This window comes from Columba livia, chromosome 17, assembly GCF_036013475.1.
Source record: "Columba livia isolate bColLiv1 breed racing homer chromosome 17, bColLiv1.pat.W.v2, whole genome shotgun sequence".
In the NCBI taxonomy this organism is placed as follows: Eukaryota; Metazoa; Chordata; class Aves; order Columbiformes; family Columbidae; genus Columba; species Columba livia.
In genome coordinates this window covers 2,092,942-2,118,915 of record NC_088618.1, presented here as the reverse complement: position 1 = coordinate 2,118,915, position 25,974 = coordinate 2,092,942, and the positions used below count along the sequence as shown (strand labels likewise).

Here is a 25,974-nt window from a genome sequence, read left to right as displayed (position 1 = left end):
CTAGGAAACAGTTATTGCCTTCCCAATGAGTCATATGACAAATCACAGAAACGAGTCTCCGCTGATCATTTAATGCTGTATGTGCCGGACTTTGGTGCGGACTCGCCGATCTGGATGCAAAGACGCGCTGCGGTCAGCAGAGCCTCGTTAGTTAACTGCGGTGTGTCTGAGAACAGATGTGGTTCGTGCCGCCTGCTTTGGGAGCCCAATTCTGCCTTTCCTGTAGTAGCAAAGTTAAAGCTCTGGGGAGCTGGACATCAAAGGCAGGGCTGAGTGATCATCGTGTATATTTATAAGGCATTGTTTATAAAGGAATTCCTTCAATTTGTTGTCACTGGTTTCTTCCTTCTGTTCTTCAAGATCTCCTCATAGATCTGCTCCACTGAAGTCAATGGGTGTCCAACTAATTTCAGTCTATGCTTTGAATCCAACTTCCTATCTCAGGGAAAGCACGTGCTACAGGAAAAGTCATTGATTTTTACTTTTCTTTTCCCACGCCAGAGCATTTTTTGAAACTCCTGATATGACATTAATTCGTGATATGAAAAAAACGAAACAAAACAGTGAGTGAAATGATTTCAGTTACATTTTCAAAACGCTCCATATTAATAAATCTGCATTTTCTGCTGGCAGGATACGCCATCAAAAATTCCTCAGTCGATTTACCTCTTTGTTCATGAATCCACCTTTCCCGAGGGGCTCAGACCTGCAGGATCCATGGGAGCTGAGGGCGAACAGCACCATTCTGAGTGGAGCCCACAGTGCTCCGTGTTTCCTCCTCCCTTCACTGCTCACACTCCTGTTCCCCTTCCCCTCTCCTCCACCGCCGATCAGGCTTTCATCATCTGCGTGGGACTCGCTTTCCTGTCCCTCCTCTCCAGTGATCCCGTCCTTTCAGCCTCTAATCTGCCCACACGCAGCTTTCTGTGGTGCTGGCCACTAGCTAGGACGGCTTTGAGCTTTTTTTTTTGTTCGACATAAACGAAAAGATATTTCAAAACTTGTGTTTTATCTTTCTTTTTGGATAAGGACTGTGCTAAGAAACAGAGGTTCAAAGTTCCGAGCTACCAAAGGTGCTGATGAACACAGGAGACTGTCAAGAAGAGACTGTTAGTTCTGAGCAGGTGTCTTAAAATACGCTTTTGTTGAACACAAGCATTGTTTGGTTCTGTCCTGTACTTTTGTTACTTCATATTTCCTTTATCTGAGACAAATATCTATCGGTGATATTATTATAAACAGGAAAGGGATAAAGAACATTTGATCGATTGATAAAACAGGGAAAACCCCACCTTGCACTCAAAAGCTTTTAGCCCGAGGAGAGAGAGGTTTGTCTGCCTCAAAGCCTGCGAGCTTTTCCCAGTTCTACCCAGCTGGTCTAATGGAAACATCCAGTGTGCCATCAGCCCGTCTCTCTCGCGTCCTCAGTTCCTCCCAGCCATAGCAATACTACACTCACAACTACATTATGAATAACAGTGATGAGACTGATTTTGACCTTCACGGTTCTTTAACTTGAAATAAGTTTTAAGACTGGACTATGATCACTACAATAATTTCGTAACATTAGAAGTCATGGTATTGAAATGTGGACCTTTGATATTCTTTCAGTTATGCCATTTCTCTTCTTTTAAAGATTTTAGTGAATATGGTCAAAATATTTTTATTCATATTGTCAGCATTTTGTCTCGTAAATTGATTTTTAAAGAAAGGACAGATTTCTATTGAGGTTTTAGGCTTTTTAATTACTGTAGGTGTTGGGTTTTTTTTGAATCCTGTCATCTTCTCCCTTTTTTAAATTACATAAAAGAACCTTTTTTCTTCTTTAGGATACCGATTTTAGTAATGAGATATGACAGTTTCCCTAGACTTCTCATCCTTTCGCATCAATCTCAATGCAGCTTCTTAGTTTCTTCAATAAGCCTTTTGTGTTTGACATAAGACATGTTGCTACCATTTCATAAGTAATTCATTGACAATTAGTAGAGAATAAAAACCAAGCTACATGCCTATGTATTTTTATGATAACTTAATTTGATCAATTTTAAACCAGATTGAAAAAACTGTGTAATTAAATTGATGCAATTCCCAGTGTAGGCAGGGTGATGAGTATAAAGGTAATTTTAAAGGCAGAGCACTGGACCAAGTAGAGTAAATCTGAACCGTGGGCTTTGGGAGATCAAGTCTCACTTTAGATAGTCTTGAGCTTGCAAATATCTTTAGGAGTTTTTAATAATTTCCCTCTTAGAAATTGTGGCAAATGTATTGATGCAAAGTGCAGTAGTAGCATTCTACCGTATCTTTATGTAATAGATGTTGCCTATTTATGTTTATGAAGGTTTGAAAAATAATCAAATTCAGAACTCCAGCCATTACTGGTTTTGTTAATTAACGTATCTGGGGCAACAGGTTCTGCCGCATGTTGCTTTGGAACTTCCACCCTTAGAGCCCACATAGGTTGGACCTGTGAAGGGGTGTATTATGCAGCTCTTTGATCAGTTTTGGCAATTACTCAAAGCCCTTTGTTTGCAGGATGTGATAAACCCAGATTTTTGAAGGCAGAAAAACATATGTCCTTTACTCATTTTTGTTAGCATCTAAATTTGGCTTCATATTGACTGTTGATGGTTTGTGACTTCTCAACAAGGTACTTAATGAACCAGATTCTGCTTTTATTAAGTAGTACAGGAAACTCTGATGTGATTGGGAGATGAGCACATTTAAAGAATAGAGATCAGCCAAAGAATGACTGGCCTGGGTCCAAGCGTTTGTTTATTTTAGTTCTTGGCAAGCAGAAGCCGCCCTCTTCTGTGTGTGCACATACTGGGAATATGATGGGATGGAACAATTGTGTTTGCCTCCCCCTCCTCATGCTGCCGTCACCCACAGGCTTCCAGCCATGGCACCGATAACACCAAACCAGAATCACCGCTGAGTACTCACTGGATCGTATACTCTCTGATTAAAAAAAGCAGATTCCATTTATCTATAAGTATTATGTATTTCCTAGAAAAAAAATGTGAAACCAATAATTTAGAAGTCATTTTGAGAACTCAAGCTTCTGTTTCCATTGTACGAATTCTGCACTCAAATCTCTGCCAGCTGAAACTTCCATGTGTCCCTGGAGCCCTGAAGGCAAACTAGTGGTTTTCTTTTTAACTAGAGGATCATAAGGCTCAAAAGGGCTGAAAACATTGCAGTGACCTTTTTGTGAAGCTGGCTGAGATGTTGTGACGTGGGTTTGCAGCCTCATCCCTGCATGGCAACCTGGGCAGGTTCAGGTCTCTGCTGGGCAATGTAGACGTGCCCAGATTCACTTTGTTGCTGGTTGGGAGCACAGCTCAGCTCCTGGGATTTCCAGTCCTATGGTGAGTCCTGTGGTGCCCAATCCACAACCCGTGTCCATGGACAAATTCCTGTTCCCAGGCTGAAGGGGACCAGAACTCCTTTTTCCCCATCGCTCACAGTAGCAGTGGAGGTTTTAAATATCAACCCTGGCAGTGGCAGTTTTGGGGTTTGTGCAACTTTTGTACTAGGATGAGGTAATTTAGAGGGTTGTTTCAGTTTGGCAACCCCTGTTAATGTCCCTCTCCTGCATTTGACTGCACGTTCCCACCTTCTTGTGTTAATGATCCCTGTTCAGCTGGGTATTTACAGCATCAAAGAGCTGCTGTTTGAAATGCAACCCTAAGCAAACTATCCATGTCTACAGCAGAACTCAGAATGCAGGAGACTGAGGTTCTGGGTCCTTGTTTGATGTGTTTAACACAACAGACATATCTACAACTTGGCATTTAAAAACATCAACAAAAACAAACAAGTTAGTTTCATTTACATAACAAAAAGTTCCTTGGACTTGCAGGGAGGTTCCTTTGAAATGCGCAGTTGTTTCTGTCACTGGTGGGAGAGGGATCTGGTTAGTCTGGAGTTCAACCTCTTGTTTCATACACACACCAGAAGGCAAAATTTCCATAAATGAAATCTATTCCTTCCAAATGCTTCCGAATTCCTTCCAAATGCCAGGGCATGTAAAAAAACCCCACCAAACCAAAGCCGCAGGGCTTCTACCATTATATGTTTTTTTCTAAAGTAGTGTTTTTAAATCACTGATCCAGTGCAAGGTTTTCAACTGATAGGAACAAGTACAGAATCAGGTTGTGACTGAGGCAGAAGGCTACAATTCACTGTATGGTTCCAGTAATAACCCTGGGTCACTACAATAAGTGATGTGAGTTCAGTAAATATATATGACAAAATATACCATTCTGTCATTGCAATTGGACGATACATAAAACTCTCGGCATGAGAATATTCAAAATGTTGATATTTCGAATCAGTAAATCATATTTCAAGGCAGGTTTAATCTTTCCAATTTGTACTTTACATGTACAAGCATCACTTCAAGAAACTATGTATTGAGGGTTCCCCCCCCCCCCCATTTTACAAAGAAGGCCTCCCTAAATTATGTCCTTTTCATTGATTATTTGCCGAATTATTTTCTGACAACGACAAAAGCAATCAGCAAAGCAAGTTCCCAAGCTGATGAGAGCAGTTCACGTTAGGAAAGGAATGGTTGGTTTCTGTTTGTATTCTGTGTTTCCCATGGGATGAGCGACACACGACCAACGTGTTACTGGTATCTCGCAGAACTCTGATGAAAAAGAAATGCTAGTCCAGTAAAGGTGACAGTGGCAGTGTCTTTCAGGAACAAGTGGGAGCTCACTGGTGATCTCTGGCCAGTGTGCGCCCGGTGCCAGAAGATCCATGAAGCCACTCGGCTTGTCTCTCCTGGGCAAGCTGATCTCCTGGCGGGGCTCCCGACCCCCCGGCTTCCCGTGCGCCATGAGGAACTGGATGTTTTGCATAAGGGCAGGACTGATATCTCGCCTTTGTGCTGGCTCTTTCATCTTCATATATTCAGTAGAAACAAAACTTGAATTACCAGTTTAAAATGTAGGAGTGAAGCTAAGGCAGAGCAAGAGAGGGGATGTGGCTTTTTTTGGTTTGCTTTTTATACTAAGTTCTCTTTGTGTATGATGCTGGCACCATATGGGATTGGCCACTATGCATTGGGAGTACCTGTGCCAATCAGAAACAAAGCTGATGCAGTTACTGCAAAAGCATCTTGTCCTGTCAGGTGAGAGTTTTGTCAGTGAGGACAAGTGAAAAATGCCCTATGTTTCTGTTTTTTCTTTAAACTTTTCCACTTGTTTATTAGGCCACACAGTGAAAGTACAGGACACAATTTCTATAATAGCTGCCAGTCCTCAACATTCAACTGGGACTGAAAGAGCTGAGCAGCATTCTCTCCATTTTGTGCATCATCACTGTAATTAAAGTCTTAAATGCAAGATTATACTTCTGAGTAATAGCCCTGTATTACATTGATCTCATCAACACTTGACAGGTTCTTTTGCAATTAATTAATGATTTTGCACAGGTGTAAACAATTGTCCTGTGATGGACAGAAAGATGACAACTCTGGCATTACTTCAGCAGGGCGGCCAAAGTAATGTCAGATGTAAATGCTTGTTTGTTTTAACCAGAATGCTAATTTTGCTTTGGTTTTTCTTTTTAGCTCTTAGAAAGGCGTCTCCCTATCCAAGTTAAAATCTCAACACTGCTTTCGGACAACAGTTTGCCTGTAGACATTGACGCTTATTTTGTCATCCTCACCAACAGTTGGGTGTACAACCTGAACTCTGTTTGGTTTTCTCTGTTGATCATCCCTAGTTTCCCTATATACTTGGGTGAAACGCAGATTCCTCGTATATCTTAGTAGGTATCATTGCTTCCTGCCCATACCCATGAATTCCATCTTATCTCAGTTTTACCGTCAACACATGGCTGCAGAGATTATCTGCCTGATTTCTCGGTTGGGTTGTGTTGATCTGCTGTGTCTTGCCTTTGCAAGATGCCCCTTCTCCACCACTTCAAATACCTACAAGGATCCTTGTGGATTTCATCACCTTTCAATCAGTAGCTGGGTGTCATATCCACAACTACCCATTCAATATCACCTTTATCACTTAATTATTATTTTTCACTTAAGCCCCTTTGCTTTTTTTGTATCACCTCTGTGTACAGGTGAAGCAACACTTAAGCATCTCCTAAGTAATTGCATCGTAATCCTTGTAATACCTTTTAAAGTGTCTACTCTGCTGTGATGTCTATACAAAACCAGCACTGGTTAAATACCTGGTGTAATGTGGTTGCTTCTTGATGTGTGACCAACACCAGTGGCCAGATTCTATATGTTTTTCCTGCCCACCTTCTTCCATAAGCTCTCTGGGCAAGGAACCCCTGGTTCTTTTGTATGTATTGTGGCATCACAATGAAAAGAATACAATTATTATAATTATTTAGGGCAATTATGTGACAGCTGGCATTGTGTTTGGTAAGCTGGGTAATCCAACCTTCTGCTTCAGGATATCAGCTGATTGCCACTTTGGTTGGGAAAGAATCATTGTATCACCCTTACAAAATCATTCAGGTGCATCCTTTTCTATTTCTTTGTCCCTCTAAAGCGTTTGTTGTGTTTCTGAGTCATAATCGCACTCGATATGTTCCCTGCTTTCTCAGAAGTGCCAGCCTGCAATAGCTCTTCCCCCGCTGTCCCGACTTGGGCCCCGTTCAAGTCTATGGCAGTTTAAAGAACACTCTGAAAATCCCACCCTTTGTCACCATCTATATGGTAACAAACCCTTAGATATGATTCAAGTATAAACTATGAAAATTTGTAAAAAAACCCTCACAGCTGCATGAGTCTTAAGGTTTTGTTCCCTCTTGATTAAATATTTGGGGTTTTTGCTTAGCATTCATTAATGCCAAAAGAGCCTTTGATCTTTCTTCCACTAGGGCGTGGAATCTGCCTCTCGTTAGCAGGCACCGAGGCTAAACAGGTACTGAATTACTTCTGATTACACAGCTAAACCTCTTTAACAGATGAAAGATATTTTGTTTACTTACCTATATCTGTAATAAGTCAGGTGCATCAGAAGCTTGTGGAGAGACTGTACAAAGGAAGCCTTCACCTACCTGTTCTAAATTGGATGCTTTTTTTGGTTTTCAAGGTATAAACTTTTTACAGAGCATGGTCAATACAACCCCTTAAGGGGGAATGTTCTGGATAAAGAGCTCCATAGTCAAGGGAGAGCCGCTAATTTACTACGAGCATAAAACAATTCAAGAAAACAACTACTAGGAAGTATTTCCTGCCCTTGTGGAGCCACAGATGTGAGCTGGAATGCTCCCAGTCAAGCTCCATTGAAACAAGATCTTTCTCAAGTGCTGCAGATAGGAAATGCTTCTTTTTAACGGTCGGTTTAATAAGAAAAAGGGAAAATAGAGAAAATAGCAGAAAAATATGGAAATTGACCAGGAAGGAGAGTGAGAAAGGGAGCAAGAAACCAAACCCAGGACCTGATCTGATGACCGTTTTGCTCTGCATTTGCTTTTTGGCCTGAATTTGGTACATGGAAAGTGATGTTGTTTTTTGAGATGGTGCCTGCCAAGGGGAATCGCAGCACAAGACAGGATTTTAGGGCTTTACACGCAAAGAGGTGCTGTAGTCTTGTGCGTTGCAATCCGTATACCCCTTTACTTAGACCTTACTTTCTGTGCTATAGCCTTAGTCTGTCCCTGGCCCAATTCCTACATTTGAAATTGAGATGACAGTGCTGTTCATCTTCACTGGAGGGAGAGGGGGGAATCACATTCATTAAAGGATGTGAGGAGGCTATTACTATGGTAATGAAGGCCATATAAATCCATACCATTTGGTTAACCAGTGCTAATGTAGATTTATGCCTGTCAACAGTCATGCTTCTTGCTCATCCAGGAGGGCAAACAAATGTAGCTGGGGAAGGTGGGAGAAAACTGTTGTGGGGAATCATAAAGGCAACAAGAGAAAATAGCTTGTGTTATGGAAGAGGATTTAAGGCCTGGCTTGGTTCAGTAGTTGTTTTTACCTAGATATAGTGACCCTGGTGACAGAGGGAGGCGATACGGAGACAGGCATAGCGCTTGATTTTTGTTCATTATGGAAAAAGGGGGAAAACACAAGGCAGAAAACTTTAAGTGGTTTGTTTGTTTGGGTTTGGTTTTGTGTTTTGTTTCATGTTCCTCTATGGAAACATTAACATACAAAAAAGTAAGGGGCATATATTGTAGATTTTTAAAGTAACTTGATAATTTATCTGTGCTTTTCAATATCCAACAAATTCCAAGTTCTCATTCAGTCTAAAGGCAGCATTGTTACTGAAGAGCAGCTGCTGCAGTGTAAACACACCTGGTTCTGTGTTAGTCTTGCCATGGTCTAAATTAAAGAATTAGAAGCAGCAAACCCACAAAAATGGAGGCATGGCCATCTTTTATCCCTTTCCCCTAAGTTATACATGAACTTCCAAGTCTAATTAAAACAATTTAAATACTAACATGATTAAGCACATGCAATTTCATTTTTTTCCTTTAGTAAAAATGAGGTTATTAATGCAAAGAAATTCTATTAGTTCAACCTCTGAGCTGAAATAAAAAAAACTCAGAGTTACCGTAATGTAGCCTATGAACTCTCAAGCTTTGCATCACTGTTGGAGGAAAAGGTATTGCTTTTGAGATAGCTCTCTTTGCAGGTATGTGTGATATACCCTTGCCATCATGCACGAACACGTATTTCACACACGCAGCCTGGGTGAAAGCAGCAGCAAACGGAGTGTTCTGAGAGTAGAGGTTCAAAAGGTTTTCTGCTTGTAACACAGTAAAGTACTTGGAAAGTAATTAATGACTTAGCCGCTGTGACACAGGGAGTGAGTCCCCAGGGGGATTAATCTGAGGTTTGCTGATCATACTCGGAAACCGGGACAGGACTATTCTCTCCTTGCAACATACTCTGAAAGTCCTGAACGCCTGTGCAGTCCATCCCGTTTTGAATATGAATCAGATGCTTTTCAGATATATGAGCTCTAAGGATTAAATGTGCCTTTGTCCAAAATCATTTAGCAAAGAGAAGTGATACCAGTGGAGACACATGTCTCTTTCCAACCCTCTCTACGTTGCTTGTCAGCATTTTCACATAGATCCCCTGCAACACTCAACAGTTACGATGCCAGGAATGATTAATATTTGAGTTTATTTATTCTTGTATTGTTTGTGCGACATAGAGGCTTACTGTGTCACAGACAGAATAAATGAAATCAGGCTCTGCGGGATGATTAGCTTGTACAATTAAAGCCACTCAAGAAGCTGAGATCATCTATTCTGACACAGCCACTGTGTCTCACACACACACACACACAGAAAAGGATCTTTAGCTTAGCAGGGAACAAAGCTCAGTGTCACATCCAGCGGGCCCCATTCCAAATCCAAGAAGAGGATGCTATCGAAATTCAAGAGACTTTCAAGCTAGTTGGTTGGATGCTAGGGATGCCAAAAGCCCTTGGATGATACAGTCACTTGATTGAGGGGAAGGGAACAGCAGCTCGTGAGTTATTTGCAAGTTCTGCAAACAAGGCTTTGTTCTTTTTTCCTCCACATTCTGTTAGTCTGCGGTTCCACGTCCTGTTAGAACAGATTGAAGAGATTCTCATTCCTGCTCACTCTTTGCCCCTTTATTCTTTCCTTCTGAGTCGGTGCTTTGTGTTGTGTCCCAAAGCAGAACTGTGACATTGTCTGGTTTAAAAATAGTAACTCAGGAAAAAAGTAGAAGTAAGGTTTGGTTTTGCTTTCAAAACTGATACAAGATCTGGTATAGAGCACAACCATCCAAACACCGAATCAGCACAACGGAACAGATGGTGACCTGTGACGAACATGCAGGAATGAGCGGCTGTTGGACGGGAAACCAGGAGTCTCTTTTTGCTGGACTTGTGGCTCAGTGCACCAATAATTCAGGAAATAAAGAAGTCAAGGTGAGGGGCTGTACAAGGGCAAGTAAGGAAGTAGGTGAGTTCTGAAGAAATAAAGAGGAGTAGGGTCATTATGGATCAGAAATTAACTGAGTAAACATAAGAGATTTCACTCAAATTTTGTATACATTTAACTTCTCCTATCTCTATACAGTTACAGATATAAAGACATAGATCTATTTGGCTCTCCTACCATTCATATTGCAGCAGTATCTCTGAGTTGCAGTCTGGCTCAGGCCATCTGCGCATTAACATAGACCAGAAAGACTGTCCCTGCCCTAAATAACTTTTTCTGACTAGTACGATATATTAGCAGGGTTTGCAGCTACAAGGATCAGCTGTGAAAGGACGTTAAATCTAGGGCACTGCAAGAGAATCTGGTGAAATAAGGGGCAGGATGGAGAAGGAAGAAAGCGAAACAGTAAAGATCATCACTGGGAAAATATGTCCCACTTTTGAAGGTTTTTTTCCATGTACTCCATTCAGAAAAGGGCACAGGTGAAGATGAGAGGGAAATACTACAAATCACATCACAAGAAATGGCAGCATGGCAATGTGAGAAAACCAAGCCAAATGGTTTGTGAAACAATCTCTGGAGCAATACTGGGAGATGTCAGCACTCTGGACATAAGTGTTCATTTACAGCAGGGTATAATTATAGGCAGAATTTGTCCTACCTGATAGAGGGGATAAAGGGGTGTCCCAAAACCTGCTGTCCTTCACACTGATGGAAGGACAAAGCAGCATTTGTCACCAACAGTCTCCAATGTTTGGAAATGACTGAAAGTATAATGAGAAGAGCGAATGTTAAGAAACGCCTAAACGGTTTGACTGAGGGGTGTGATATATCTCATTAAGCTACGGTGGGTAATGACTTAATCCGAGCATGATTTGAAACCAATTACAGATCTGTTATTTTCACTTGAGCACTAAAAGCTCTCATGGAAAATCCCAAGTACAAATTTTAGAGCCGTGCAAAAGTTTAGCTTGCACAGCCAGGTCAGACAGAGCAATGCATTGCCTAGTGTAGTTTTTTCTAGGTTAGAACACATTCAAGGAGATAGTATAATAGACACTGGTAAGGATACAAATTGCCTAAGGGATTGGAAAGATAATTAGGACGCGGTTGAACTGCTCACAACTTATTTGAAGCAGAATACTTATATTCACCAGATTTTACCAGCACACCGGTAGGAACTGGAATTTCCAGGTGACCTAAAGGAGAGTTAGTTGGCCCAAGAGCACATTGGTATTCTTCCTCCAGCTGTACCTAATATCAGCTCCTACCTCTTCCCACCAGCCAGGTCTCTCCTCACCCTGAGGACACTGCAGACTCAGTTGCTATTGCATCGAGTGCAAGCAGATGCCGGTGTCAGTTATTAACTGTCACTTTCAATTCAACCTGACAAGAAGGAGTTAATGGAGGAGCTCCAGCACAATGGTAGAGAGGAAAATAAAAGCCACACTGAATCTACTTTTCTTGTCTCCCTTGTTTTCAAAGACAGTGCTACTGGCATAACACAGAATGCTCTGTTCATTCATTTGCTGATAATGCTTCTCCCTTTGGGGGTGAGACACAGCTACTTCATGGATATAGAGTAACTTATTCAGCCACAAAGAGAAACCTCTTCCTTCCTTTAAACTGTTCTCAGACTACCAAAGCAGCTACTGATGCTGACCTACATATTGCTGGCTACTTTTCTCACTAATAGCAATTGAAAAATAGAGATAACAATCTTGTTTTTTCAAGTGCTTAAGATCTTATTGCTTTCATTCTTGTTTCTGTTATATTTGCCAACTAAAACTAAGGGATATATTGTACTGGGTGAGTCTACATCAGAGAATTTTAGAAAACGCTTGACCTAGGGTATGATCTCTGTATTTATAGCTATAAATACGAATTAGCTGGTTTAATAAGCCAGTCCAAGAGCACAGGACAAAGCTTGTCTTCAGTGTCACCAGTGGAAATGCAGAATCCCTGTGTTCAGACCAAGGACTTCACAATGAAATGGAATAACTAAGAGAACACTTTTGCCTACTAGTTAAGCTTGGATGAAATGAGGTTTTTGTTGTTATTTCACTGTACTTATTTTAAATCACATAGAGCCGTGTCAGATGACATGCGTGGGGCCTCTCTGACACCTCCCAAAGCTCAGTCACAGATTGAACTGTCAGGTATTTAAGGAGTGGTTGTATCGTAGACCACTGTCCTGTAAAATGCCTGCATGTGTAATATATTTAAGTAGTTCTTCAAGAGACTTCAGAGGGATTTTGTACATGTTCAAAGTTGAGTATACATGCAAGAATTTGGAAGAGTGTGTGTGTATTAGTTGTCATATGCATGTTTTTCTTCTGCACTCATGGGATTTTGTGTTGTAAATTGAAGGTTTAGACAGTCAACATTTTACAGGTACTCAGATTTAACTACAGTTGCAGCATGGCAAATGGCATAGCCATATAGTGCAAGAATGAGTATATCTTGCTTTGGAAGCTTTCTTCATGCCCCTCACTCCAAATGTTTGTTTTGAAGGCTGATTTCTTTAACAGCAGCTACTTTCACAAAAATGCTGGTGAAGTATTGGGAATATACACTTAGGCAATAGACATGATCAAATGCAACATGTTTCCTCATCTTCATGCTCTGTGTCCCGTATGTTGTAAGAACAGTTGCCAATCCCAAATCTTCCTCCATTGCTGTGATATTGGAGCACCTTGGCACCAGCTTTTCTGATAGCAAACAGATCAAGAAAAATCCTCAGAAGTTCACCATCCTCTTTGAGTTCTTCTTGTTATCGTCTTGTATTTTTAGCTAACATCCATAAAGATAATGTATTTATGTCTTTAAGTCTTTCTGCTAATCTTTATGGAGAAGTTACACCCATGCACAACATCTGCTGAGCTATTAAGTCAGCATCATGCATAGTATTACAAGTACCACCTACACCAGTTGCTGCAGGTGCTTCTTAAATTTCAAAGATTGTCTGACAGGACTTCTTAACAACTGCCCTTCAGTTTCCAGCTAAAACTCATTTTCATCCTGCAGTTCATTCTGAGGCTCAGCCCACTGGAGGTGTTTTCACTGGGGCAATGTACATTCAAAACCTGAAAAAGCATGAATTCTTTTGAAAGTAGCAACACCCCTCGTCCCCTTTAGAAGTAAGTACATATAGATTCAAAGCTATGTGCTTTTAAAACTCTCTTTAGTCTCGTTTTTTCCTTGCAAGTTGCCCTTGATTTTGCCTCTTTGTTGCTGATTCCTCCCCTCTCCCTTTGGTCCTGTCCCTGATTTATATGTCGGTGCGGAGTGCATCTGATCAAAACATGGCAAAGTTGCTGGTTCAGCACTCGCAGCAGGGGATGGAGAAATGGGCTCCGTCTGATGTGACTGTAATCGCTGTCACAACGCGGCGCCGCTGCCGCTCGGCAAGGAGGAGCGACCGTGGAATTTGGAGGAGACCGTGACGGGGCCCACGGCGCAGCCAGGACACACGTGCTGCCCACCAAGTCTTTTCACTAACTCGCTTGGCCTTCAGATTGAAAAGCACGTTGGTTTCAAACAACAACCTGCCGTTAAAGAGCACACGAGATCCTGCGCGTGGCAGGAAAACTGAGCAACATCTGGGTATGCGATTGTACCAAATTATACCTAGTTCTGCTTAGAATGAGCTCACTCTGAGAAGCTCAGCTAGGTAGGGTGGTGGTTTTATTTTTTTAACTTCAGCCTAAGAAAATTTAGTGGGAGGAGTCACTTTGGAAAGGTGGGAAAGCCTTTACCCTCAGGTTGCCTCAGTAAGAAGCTCCCGCTGTGATACTTGAAAGCCCAATAGACATGTCTGAATTTATAATACACTCTTGAAGTATTCATTCATAATCCTGTAGGGATTTTCAAAGCCACAAAGAGGATGTATTTCTTTTAACTGGCTACAGGGAAAATATTAGTTCCTGCTGTAATAAACAAATAGTCTATTTTGGTGCCAGAGAAAAAATTTGAAGAGTCAGAGCACAGAAAGGGGAACAGTTCTGACACTGTTGGAAGTTTCTCTTTTCCTAAAATATGTGTTATCCCATGAACTACTTTTATTTTCTCCTCATTCTTTACTCCCTGAAACTTCACTGTTTTAACCTGGCGCTTCAACAGTGTAAACCAAAGTCACTGTGTTCATACCAGATGAAATCTGTAGCCAGATTGCTGTGCAATGAAAAGAAATGGAACACTAAGCTATAAAAAAATGGAAGGGAAGGGCTGTTTTTCCCTTGGATCATTTGATCTCCAGGGGTATCACAAGAGGACGTGTGGCATCGCAGCTCTGCTTCGTGCAGCCACTTAGAGCTCCCTCCACAGCTCTGCATCTGTGCAGCTCCGGTCAGTAATCACAGGGCTCCAAGGTGGGTCAGAATGGGGCTGAGCAGCAGATTCCTTGTGCAGTGGGATATTCTGTTCCCGTGAGACTGCAGCTGAGTTTGTGTTGCTCCTAACCCTGCCAGCAGAGCTCTCCTGCAGACTTTCACTTCTTTTGCAGCGTGCTGGGACAAGCCCTAATATACATCATGGATGTTGGAATTGAAGTGGTATATATCCTTTGTGCTTCACGTGCACATGAAGTAAATTTCATAAATGAGCACAGGTGAGGTGGCTGCAAACTGTGCTACTGCTGCTGAAATCACCCGTATATGCTTAGTGGGACTTTACCCACCTGCCTGTTGGCCCCACACCTTCGACAGCCCTTCGGTGGGAGTGAGGTGTAAAATGCACTTTTAGCTAACAAATGCCCACAGCTTCCCACCAACTCATACCACCATTCTGAAAGAAGAGGCCTATCTCATTCATATTTATTTATATTTCTTTGTGAATTGTGTCATTTGCTTTTAAAAACAGAAGAGGAGGCAAATTTAAATGTGTTCTTATACTTCTTGTATTTATTTAGTCTAGGTAATTTAATATACTTCTTAATCTACAGTTTAGATAAGGCATGACAGCTACCCAAGTTTCGCCGGCCATAGCAAGCCAGGGTAGAACAGAGAAAGAACCGCTGATCTCGGTGCGGCTGCCTGGGCGCTTTCAGCAGGCACAGTGCAACTTCACCTGTTTTGGCAAAGAGGATCCGAAAAGGTTCACTCAGAAGAGAGTGTGCAGCACCTCTGTTCCTACCCAAAGTGCCAACACATCATCTGATGAGCGTATGTGATCAGAACCAAGCTGAACTTGTTGTGTCACCACATTTCCTGTAGCACAGGTCGGTTTTGCTAGAAGTCTGTTAATCCAGCAGGGAGCCCATCCAGCTTTGTTCAGCTTGTGAAATCAGAACCTGAGGTGGGGTAGATGCAGATCACACTATTTGCCCACATCAGAGATCCTTCACAAGATACCTATCTAAGAGATGATACCGGAGAGAGAATTAACCTACTTGACTAACTAGTGGTTTTAGCTGTTCTGAATTACAAAAGTTTTCCCTCAAGAAGGGAACTCAGGTTTCCCTGGATGACCATGCTTTAATTATTCACCAGTACAGAGACAACTTGCTTATTATTGTGTTGTAATTTTACATTCTGTCAGGCTTAATGAATTAACATGCACTGCTGCCTAGTGTGAGGGCTTACAAACAAATATATTGTAGTCACCAGAATAAATGTGACATTATTAAAGCCTGGGGCAGCAGAGGGGAAATTGGTGGACTAAGCTGAGCACTAAGACTCCTTATCAACAGAGGACAAGGTTTGTTAAATTGACAGTAAATAAAAAAGCACCCAGAAAACAGGTAAATGCCTGAACTGCAGACTGCAATGTAAGCACTTCAAATTCACCAAGGCAAATTCGCTTTGCCATCTGAACCTCCCATTGCCCAGTCTTCTCTTACCTTCTTTAGAAGCTGAGTAACAACCAGGCCTTATCTTGGGAAGTCACTCTCAGCTCAGCTGGGGAACAGTATGCTGGAAGCTGCATTTTCCTCTGTAAATACATTAATTGGAGCCGCTTTTCCTCACTCTACATGTGCATAACCTGCAACACTAACGGGAGCCATGCAGGTTTGCTGGAAACATCCTTCCTTTGGGTTGGTGCAAGCTCAGCTGTCTTTCATTATGTACATGCTCATCAACTTTAAACAATTCATTTTTCTCCTTGAAAATAACTTTCTTGCATGTCCTGTTGTAACAGAGGGATCGAGATGAAACCTGGTATGTCAGGTCCAGATCCAAAATATCATTGCTGGTTGTTACAAACGACAGAACAGGGCACTTGGCTGCTGAGTGATAATTGTATTTGCAGCACTAAACTTTATGAATTAGAATGGTCAACGAGGAAACTAAAATTTAGGTTAGAAGATACTTAGAGATGAGTAGATATTTTTTGTCCTGCAGAAATCAGTCCATTTGTAATGACTTTGTAAACTAGTGTACTTATACTTTGTTTTGGATTTTACAGTATATTTGGACTACCAGCAGGTTGAAAGGGTGCGTGAAAATACATATCCAAGAAATCTACAGCAAAAGATACTGGCGTTTATTCTGCTGCAGATTTTGGTTCCAAGCTCCATTGAAAGTGAAATTGGTCATTATGTAGAGTCCAAGCCAAGCCCACGTATGCCAGCCTGGCTTTATTTTAGGAGATACATCAACATTTTACAGATGTGAATTGCATCCTGAGAACAGAACTTGGCCTGTTTTTCTGCTCTTTGTACACTGGCGCCTTTCCTGAAATCCCAGACATTTAAACTGTTTCTTAACTGCCTAGATTGGAAAAGATAACAGTAAACTGCCCTTGTTTGTGAGAAATTTCAATTGCCATGCATGTTTCATATGATAATTTTCCATCTTGGTGAACCTAAGTCCACATTTAAAGCTCTTAATATGAATTCTGCTATTACGTCTTCTATAGGAAGTCTTTTTTTCTCTCTCCTTTAAACTACTTTGGATTAAAATAATTACCTTTGTTTTGATCAGAGACTCACCTGACCCGTCTCTGCAAGAGATCTGACAACACCCAGGTCAGTGTTTTCCATGCTAGGGAAGCTCTTTGTGCCCTGGGAAGTTGCTGAAAAGCCTGAGCTTCAGCTAATAACCAGATTAGTTTTCCCATTAGCCAATTACAACTTCTGTGGTGCTTGTATGGTGGAGGAAATTACTGCAAGCGGAAAATGAGCAAAGCAGAAAGGATGGACGCTTCAAAAGACAGCGATTTCCTCTGTTACAGCTGCCGTGATCTGATCAGACCTCATCGATAACGTGGGGAAATGTGATTTGGGGATGTTAGAGCCAGATTACAAAGTTCAGTGAAAGCAAACTGGAATCCTGGCTTCAATCTGAAAGGAAAGAGTTGTCTTTAGATGCATACATATGGCAGGCACGGATGTAGATAAAAGCTGCAGATATGCCTCCAGGAATATAACTTTGTCTACGGATTCAAAGGCTTGCATCATAGGCAGAGCTGGTATTGCAACCTATTATTAAAGGTGACCAACATTAGCCATAATATGATCCTGTGCTGAGAAATCTGATAAGATTTACTTTGAAATCTGATAAGATTTACTTTAGAGACTTTATACTTTGGAGTGAGGACTTGAAATTTGGCAGGAGGAGTTCTTTGCATTGTGTATGGGCTTTTTGGGTTTCCTTTGAAAGCTCACATGAAGTTATTTAAGATAAAGGCGCTGGAGCAATTGCAGTTCACACCCATGCAGTAGAAACTTGTGAGAGTTTATAACCCAAAACCTGTATCTCTCAGGTGCTCCATCCCTGAGACTGACCGGACAAAGAGAACACCGAAAACTGGAGGAGACAGCAGGTACGGATGTCAGGAGAAAGAGAAGAGGTGAGGGGAAGATGTGAACACCCCAGAGAATGTTAATTGCATGAAGATCTTGATAAGAATGGAATTAACTGGATAAGGAAACTGGCACTTGGAGTCAATGGGACCCAGAATTGAAAAAGAATTTGTGAAGAATTTAAAGTGTGTTTAATCTGTTTTGCAGAAAGAGTGAAGATGGTTTCTTGGTTAAGGAACCTGTCCTGGGGAACTGAATTCAGCTGCACAAGGTCATGCCAGTGCAAACATTTAAACTGTATTTTTCAGAAAATTTATGTTGTCCCCAATCCATATCTAGCCAGAGACTCTTAAGTGTTATTTGCAGAAGTGCAGAGCAATTTACACTTTATAATAAAAGCTATTCTGAAAAAAACAAAAGTTTAGGCATCTTCAGGAAATGCTGTAATGTAATATCCTCTTTATTGGCTGAGTGTCTTCGTGCCTTCAGAAGCCCGATGCTCACAAAAGCAACCTCCCTGTCCTCCTCCAACCCCAGAATGTTTGAAAATCCGAAGGTCGAACTTTGAACAAGGAAAGTCAGACAGACATTGGACATGTGAGAGGCGTGGCCTGAGGGCGATTAATTAATTACAATTAAGTGTCACGGAGTTGTGAGCAGCCTGCCACAGCCATCCTCACAGGAGAGAAGGTCATAGCGAGAAAAACCTTGATAGCCACAGCATTTCAGAAACACTGACAGCCAAACCAGACACTATATGGGTAAAAGAGAGCTCCAGCCTTAAAAAAAGGGCATGTTTTTAAGGTATCTGCCAGTTCTTTTATTTTTCCGTTTATTGTGCATTATCGGCTCATTACTTTCTATCACCTTTTGTCAAACCTTTGGAACAAGCAGCCAACACATTCTGGCCGTTTACCTTTGGGAAGAGTTTTGCTTCAGGACTAGGAGATGCTTTCTTGCACTCCTTTAAAGAGCAGCGTGTAACATGGGCATGTCCAAGTCTGCAAGTGCGATGTTGTGAGTCATTGTGGCAGTTCTCTCGCACAAGGGGAGACCTGCCCCGAGTGATAACACAGCCAAAGGTAAATGTCAGGGACTGGTGGCCCTTCACACATAGATTGGTTTATATTCCTTGCGGTCAGAATCCACCGTTAAGTTGCAGGACATGGATCAAGGGCGACTGTGGAGGGCCAGGCGGTCCTGAAGCTGGCTGTGATTTAAATGAGATATCCATGGTGTACGAGTTCTTTTGCTATTTGTTTACACGAGGATGAATTTCAGTCTCCTTGGCCTAACGTGGTAATTAGACTCCGGGCTAACCGCTCCTGTCCTTTTCTGCTTTCCAGGTGTTCGCTGTCAGATTAATATTACGGGTAGGCTGCAGGTTAGGACTTGTATACATGTGATTTGGTATCACAGTATGCTAGTCTGAAACTATTATGAAGTAGTTTTACGGATTAAGGTATCCATATCAAATCTCTCACTCCTGTAAGTTTAGTGATAACTGTAAGGTATTTTATACCAAGATAACTGTGCTCTGCTAAGACGGCAGACATGCCAGCAAGCCAAAAAAGTCCCCAAACTCATAGATGAAATAACTCCCTGGTAGATCTAAGCTGGTATTTACAGTAGGCTTTATGCTTACCCATGCAGAAAAAGATGTTCCACAAAATGTTAATGTTTCATTTGATAAAAGAACAAGAGCATAAGTGCTGACTGGTTCTGCGTTTTGGCTTCTGCTATCCTTTCTGTCTTGCCCCTGATGAACATTTAATTGGTGAAAGCTATGTTTATCCCTACAGTGAGCTGGCAAGCCCAGATAACTGTCTAGATCCTTGGATGATATAAATGGGCACGGTTCCAGTGAGTTTAAGGCAGAAATGCTGATTTACCCAGCTGAAAGCTTGGCCTGTTACGTTTCTTGGTTTAATTTATTCTTTTTCAATCTGGATCTGTATCTTCCAACTGTACGCAGATGTTTCCCAACCATAAGCTTTAGGATGGCACACTGAATCTCGCTAATGTATCTTCTCCCATCCTGCAGCATTGGAGGAGACAGAAGGGAAGAGGATTTCTTCTAGTTAGATATTTTCTAGTAATCTTGAGTCAATGGGAAATCCCTATAGTTGCAAGTGTGATCTTCATGTCTATGTATATAGACTTCTAGGGAAGAGATGAGAGAGCAGCAAATGCTATTCAAAAATAAATGCTATAATTCCTGGGGATTTTCTATGAGTAGAACTAGCTGTATACCGCAAGTAGCTTTTTTCTTCTGGCAGCACGTTACATGATATCTTAACACCCGGGTAATTGCATGTTTCCTGCCAAATACGCAGTCTTTTGGGAGAGATTTTTTCAGGGTTGCCAATTTATATCCCAAAGTCTCTACATGTGTTGACTAAAACTGGAAATAACTAACCTGCTTGCAAATACATGTGGATGCATGTGAGCAGAATTTGAGTTTGATTTGATTTTCCCCCTCCAGACGTTTCAGTTTCCCATTGCAAAACAATATGTCCGTATCAAATCAACAAGAAGCAATGTCTGCTACTCTTCTTTACACAGGTATGAATAACAACATCATGCCCGCCCGAGCAGATGAGCTGCGGGCTTTTGCAGCAGTGGCAGGGACATAGTAACAGACTCTGCCATGGGGGAAAACCAAGATGCTTTAACTTAACACACATGTTGGTGAAAAAAATCCAAGTGGTGGGACCCCAAAGCTTTTTGGAGGGAAATAGGCATTTATAATGCTATTACTATCATGTATGCAGGAGATTTTAGCTCCTATATGAGGATCAAGCCTGAAATCCTCCCAGGTGTTTGGGGAGAGGTGCAGAGAAGCCGCCCCACGCTGAGCAGGGACCTTTTGTACTGGGCGCCTGTCAGATCTGAGGGGATGGGAGGCGCTGAGCAGCTCTGGCGTCGCTGAGCTGACATTCGTGTTGACTGTTTCCCTGTGGCTGCCGAGATAGGAAGAGCCACACTGCGCCTGACATCTAAGGACGCTCCAGGAGCGGTTCTCCTGAGCCAGCGCTGCCTGCCATGGAGGGGAGCCGCGAATCCGGCTGCGGGGGCGGGATGGAAGGAGCGTCCTGCCTCGGAAAGGGACCAGCTTTCATATACGCTTTAAATACCTTATAAATACATAGAATATACTCTAGTTGTTTTCAGCCCTGCTCAGCTCTGGGAATCCCACTCTTTCCCAACTGCAGGCTGGCGCTTCCCTGGCTAATCCTCTCTCTAGCTGCCTTAAGTTAACAGCTCTTTATTTCCAAAATTGGCTTTTTTAGATTTATACTCCACTAATTGGCTTTTTCACCCTCTGAACCTTTTCTGCTTCCTCCTGCATGCAGCCCAGCCCTTTTCAGCACCTAATCCCCTCTTTTCACACTTCGATTCCACCATTCTCTTTCTCCTCCTTTTTATTTCCTCCTGAAATGAGCTGGTACTATATTGCTACAACCCCCGAGGCTCTGGTGGTAAAAATCTCTGAGTTATGTGGTGGTGGTAAAAATTTCTGACTTTCCCTGACTTTCATTATCTGACACTTGCAAAATAGGCTCTGATCCCACCAACACGTACGGACATGCCGGCCTTCAACTCGAGTGCAATGGGACTCGTGCCTGTCTTGCCAGATTTTATGGCTTTATCATGAGTTGCATGATATTTGTGGTTCTGAAAGTTCAAATAGAAGGCGTTCATGTTGGAAAGATTTGGCTTCATGAAGGGAAAAAACGAAAAAAGGAAGAGAAGAAATAACTTGTGGTCCTCCTAGTTGCAGAAGCAGATAGCGAATGTAAATCATACAAATCTGAGAGTCAGAGGGAAATATAAATAACTCAGTTGTCAATATATATATTTTAAATCTCTTCATTGTCTTCTCGTAATCTTATTGAAGCTGATACAAATTTTGGATACCTGCAGCTGACAATGCTGAGCATGCACTTAAACATATTTGCACTCACTTATTAAGTTATCACTGGCGTTTTGTAAACAGAAATCAAATAAGTCAGAAAGATGGATGGCCATAGAGTAAGAGAACCATGCTTTACCCACTGCATACAGAAGATCCAACGAAAGGCAAACAGCGAACGAAAGCTGTGCAGTTCCAAAGGGCTATTTTGGGAACATCTGGTCTCTACTGGAAGAAGCATTTCTCCAAAAATGGAAAAAAAAAAATCAAACAAAAAAGTAAAATCTTTACATGTATTCAAAAGCAAAACTTTAACGAACAGGCTTTGATCTGCAAATGTAATTAGCATTAGAATTAGAGATGGAATGGAGATTTGTCTAAAAGCATTAATTCAAATCCCACGCCTGATTTTTTCTTATCACTGCTGTAATTCTACCAGCGCCTGTGGCAGATTCAGGAATCACAAGAAAGGGACAAGGGCAGCAGGTCTCCCACTAGTGAAAAAAGAGAAGGGGAGGGGAGAGAGAGGAGAAGAAGTGTGAGATGGAATTAATCTATAATATCCACAACCCCACTCTGTTTTCAATGTATGAATTATTTATCTTCCAATCTCAAAACGCCAATATATCTGTATGCACCATTGCTTTGATCTCATGCTGCTACCCAGCACTGCAATGCCTAAAATAAGATGACTGTGGAAACCTATAGGCTTCAGGTGTGTTTAACTTTAATAATAGACCCAAACATCAGCTACAGGTTGCTTTTGAGAGGTCTGGAATAACTTATTTTCTTGAAGCTATTCCTCCTTTTATCCTCCTGTCATTGTGTGTGTGTTCGGCCGCAATGTGCCTGCAGTTACACCTGGATAAACCGTATTGAATTACCTGGGAGTGCAGTTACAGTAGCAGAGAACAGAGTTTGGCTTGTTTGTTTGGTAGAACATGAACTGAGGTAGAAAGGTTAAAACGGTCTCTTTGTCATGTGTGGTCCTTTGTATGAAGATGGCTAATCAGTGTTTGAAGGGATGTTTGAATTTAGGATTAAGCTCTTTCCCCATTCCCGTGAGCATCAGAGCATCCGTACGTCCAGACAAAGCTTTTTGTTTAGTCAACAGTAATACCTTCTGTGGCATTCTCAATAGGGAGAGAAGGCAGCTATGAGCTTGGATTCCCATATCATAGGGCCTCCCGGGTTATTCACATGTGTTTCTAAACATGCTTGTATCTCAATGTTCTCAGAGGCTTCAACACTTTCAAACCTGTGACATCCATTAAACGTTTCCTACTGCATTCAGTCTAAAGCAGAACGGACAGTGCTCCCAGAGATCCCACTCGGATACCTCTCAAACCCCTTTCCAGCCAATGCTTTATTTTTTCTTTCCTTAAATATAGAAGTAAACACATGATGATTACCCACTCACCAGAGGGGTTTGACCAAGCATTTATAGTTTTCAACTCAATATTTTTATTGTTATTACTATTATTAAAATTGCAATTCCGCTTGATCATGTTACAGTTTTTACCTTTTTTTTTTTCCTAAGAAAGAAAATAACTTTGGCAGGAACAAAGGCTGAGAGGCTGAGCAAAAGGCAGCCAGAAGAGTCTTATCAAAGCCCCAACAGAGTGGGAATAATTATTCACACTCTGTTGGGGGTTCTAGAAAGACCATCTGAGGAAAAGGATCACTCAGTCTTTTCAACTTGTGAAATTAAAGAAAACCACTAGAAACCAAGTGCAGGGTTGGGAGGGGGAAGTAAAACGGGGGCAGCTGAGAAAAAGATGTGGCTGCTGTTCTCCCACCTGGTTCACACCAGTAGCTGCCCAGGGCTGTGCTGGGCAGGGCTCACAACAGCACTTTCCTAACGAACCTCCGTCGGTAACTTTAATGAAAAGATTAGAGCAGAGCTGAAAACATGATTGTATTATAAGCCACGCTTAACTGATGCGTTCTGTTCGCTGTCTCCCTCTGGTGTGCTCGTTGTTTATTCTGCATATATAGAAAATTTTCTAAGCTTTAACCAATCAACCTAATAACACCTTTGTGTTATCTCCCACGCTGGCCCTCATTCTTGGGAGAGGCACCTCTTAAATATTCATGGTACAGCCTTACACTACACCACTGAAAATTTCAGTTTTTAACTATTTGGCTGCTGTTTTTTGACGATCACAACCTGTCATAATGATTAATATAGTTTCATTCTTTTAGTGGACTCTCCTATCTGTCTGTATGCATTTCTTATTTCAAACGACAGCTCTCTGAGATGAAGTCCCTTGTTTTCTTACATTTTGCCTAAGACCTCCCTCCATGGAATCCTGACAACACGTACTCAGCTCTGCAGCAATGTGAAAGACAATGATCCAAATAGACTGAGATTTGTCAGATCATCGTGTTCTCTGTGTCCCTACGAGTCAGACAAACAATTTCATCTCTCTTACACAAATGGGAAACTGAGGCAGGGAGGTGTGAAATGACTTACCCAGGGTCACACAGGAGGTCTGGGCAGAGTAGGAGTTGGAATAGAGCTCTTACAAATCCAGGGCTGATGTATTGACCACTATGTCAATTTTGGTTTTATTCATCAAAAATAAAAAATTAAAACTATTCCAAAACTATAATTAGGCTTGACGTTTAAAAAGCTAACAAGAACTGAATCAACTCTAGTCTTTTGTAAAGCAGGGTCTATCTAACTAACTGGAGGTAGCCTTTGGCATATCAGGGCCCTGCTCAAACAGATCAGGAGGGTTCCCCCTCCCAAAGCACCTCTCGGAACTGCATCTCAGGGAAAAGGAGCAAAACAGCACACTGGGCACAGCCTGTGATTTTTGGGAGCACCCGCAGATGTGCGGAGGAGCCACTGGTGCCTGCAGCCAACTCCGCTCTGTCCGAGGCCCCGCAAAGAGAGACGGGGCTGCAGCACCTATCAAATCATTATTGAAATGATTTGGTTTATGATCTTCTGAAGAAAACAGCTCTTACAGGCTGGGCTGAACGCTCCACACCAGCCATTCAAACAGCTCACAGTTTGCTAGCTCAGTGTATTAGTTCACTCAGTGTTATGTTTAGGAATTATTAATAAGGGGCTTGTAAGGCTTGCTTGATTTTAATGTATGATTCAAGTCAACACTGGCAGGATTTAAAATCTCTGTTTGGAATGAAAATCTGTTATTGGTTCTTATTTGCTTGGGAGTAGTTTTTTGCAGTAGCTTTGCCGTCGCTGTTGCGGTCGACTTTGCGTTAGAGATCAGGCTGGTTCCCGCCCAGATGGCACCTCCCCTGCAATGCCAACCACGCCGAAACCTTCTTACTCAAATACATCTCCTGACTGCAGCTGCCTTTGAATAAGCACCTATAAAATTAAAGGTGGTGTCTCTGTCCTTTGGGTCTGCATTATGGAGCTACTTCTTGAATATGTTGGACAAAAGACGCTACACAGTTTTCTGGCCTGGGGTTTTCGGACATTCGTTGAGAAGCAAGCTGAGGTATTTGGAGATCACCTTGTTAATAACGTGCAGATTGACTCAATAGATCAAGTACCAAGCAGGTCTCTGAGTCACTGCGTCATCTCTGACCAGCTTCTGGAGGTAAAGGATGCTGTTTAATCTTGAGCCTCTGCCACAGAACTAAGACGTATTTCCAAAATGTTGGCGTCTCGTTGCCAAGTGAAAACCCTTTTTTCATTTTCTTTTCAAAATCCATGGGAATTAGTATAATTTGCATTCACCAGCCCGTTTCTTAGAGCACTGTGGCTGCGGTCTGTCCACCCTTTCATAAAATAGCAGATTATTTCACCTCCTCACCTGGGATCCCTGGCCAGAGCAGAGCCTGAAAACTGCCCTACATTGGCCAGAAAACATGAACTGGGTGATGTAGTCGAGTCACCTACATGTCTAAATTTTGCAACCCGAGACCAAACAGAATCTAAATTATTTGCTGGTTTGTGCCTCATGTTACATAATATTTTGCTATTTCATTATATGCATTATGCTAGCGTTCAGATTATAAGCCGTGCTTGCTAAGGTAGTGACAATGGGCAGGAGACAAAGCAAAGCCAGCGATTTGTGAAGCGATTGCGGGAGGTGGAGGTTGGAGGCAGAGCCGGAGCCTTGCTCGCTAAATGTCAACGGCCTCGTGCCTTTTCCAGTGCACGGGCTAAATCTCGTTGGGTTTGTATTAGGAAAACTGCAGATCCCCAGCACAAAATTTCCCCCGCAGGGCTAGCTGAGCTGGGTTATAAATGTGCTGTATACCAAGGGAAAAGTATTCTCTGGTGTCAAAAAATTGTTGGTGTTGCTTTGATTATTTTTCAGAAAAAAAATACTTTCAAAGTGAAAAAAGAGGATTTTCTTTTTTATCTTAAAGGGGAAAAAAGCAGCAGGGAGTTGCTTTCCTTAGTCTA

General features: G+C 41.9%; 1 protein-coding gene across 24 annotated transcripts in view; it reads left to right on the top strand.

Annotated features, from left to right (window-relative positions):
* PIWIL1 (piwi like RNA-mediated gene silencing 1) overlaps positions 1–25,974 on the top strand; it is a 137,765-nt gene that overhangs the window by 60,716 nt on the left and 51,075 nt on the right. For 3 of the 24 annotated variants that reach the window (XM_065032819.1, XM_065032818.1, XM_065032815.1), the window contains one exon: positions 17,623–17,709. The exons of 20 other annotated variants lie outside the window; for them this stretch is intronic. The gene's annotated coding sequence lies outside the window, so the exon portion shown is untranslated. The remainder of the gene's footprint in view (positions 1–17,622; positions 17,710–25,974) is intronic. One more of the 24 variants, XM_065032817.1, reaches the window with a different exon arrangement.